This window comes from Etheostoma spectabile, chromosome 8 (assembly GCF_008692095.1).
Source record: "Etheostoma spectabile isolate EspeVRDwgs_2016 chromosome 8, UIUC_Espe_1.0, whole genome shotgun sequence".
NCBI lineage: Eukaryota > Metazoa > Chordata > Actinopteri > Perciformes > Percidae > Etheostoma > Etheostoma spectabile.
Genome location: NC_045740.1, coordinates 3,920,898 through 3,922,087, shown reverse-complemented (window position 1 = coordinate 3,922,087; position 1,190 = coordinate 3,920,898).

Here is a 1,190-nt window from a genome sequence, read left to right as displayed (position 1 = left end):
TTTTTTTTTTTAAATGTCCCAATGCCTTGAAACACAGGACTTGCTTTGATTCCTCCAAGAAGCTAAGCACACCTTCATTGGATCAGACTAAAACATCATTAAAACCATGTCCGTTGCAGTTTCAAAGTCTGCAGTAATCATGTACAGAACCTGATTGTATTTCTGGTGTGTGTGTGCGTGTGCGTGTGCGTGTGTGTGTGCGTGTGTGTGTGTTTGTGAGAATACATTAGTACATTATTCAATTCCTATTAGGCAAAAGTGTTCACTTGTTCTAACTACACTTGTAGGCCTTTGAATGGGATCAAGATTTCCTTTCGATAACTTGCATCAAGTTTTTTTTTTTAATTTGTAGAATATTTGTTGAATTTGTAAATACCTTAATTGATTGTACAGGGACAAGCAGCTTATAAGGCAGCATAGGAGGCAATATTGTGCATGATATGGTTTTACTTGTTGATAGGACTGTATTAAATATAGAGTACTTGTAGTACTTGTAGAGAATATATATATATATACTTTTTTTCTTGCTGTGCACTGTGTACATTGTATTGTAACTAACTGGACAGATTATTGCATATAAATTGAAATTTTTATCTTTTCTGATTTTCTTTTCTGCGGGTTATATGACTTTGGTATTGTACAACATGTAGGATATAGCGACAATATTAATTGATGTACAGAATTATAATATTCTGATTTGTATTGGTTCTATGCAGTTATAGTATACTGCAAAATTATGCTCTTTTCTGACAGTTATTGCAAATGGTTTTGTATTTAAGAAACAAATTTATACTAACAGATACTTTCTTTGTCTCTATTTAAGTTTTACCTTTTAGTGCAAGTATGGAATTCAAGCTACTGGAAATATAATGAATGAATGAATAAATAATGCTCTGCTTTAATTTCAGTTTCCAGACTCTTTACTCAAAATGTCATGGTCCTCTCTCAAAGAGATGAATCTGAATCATGTAGGATTCAATGAGTCATAAACGCCGTGCTATTTAGTCCGTTCATGCTAAGGGCTTCATAATGTAACTATAAAATATTCAGAACACAAAAAAATTACACCACATAATGACTCATTCTTGAATATTGGCCCATGTGACTTACATACAATGATAGGCCTACATCAGAGCAGAATATTACTGATGTAGCTGGTCAAGGTGGAGTTTTAACAACTTATATACATA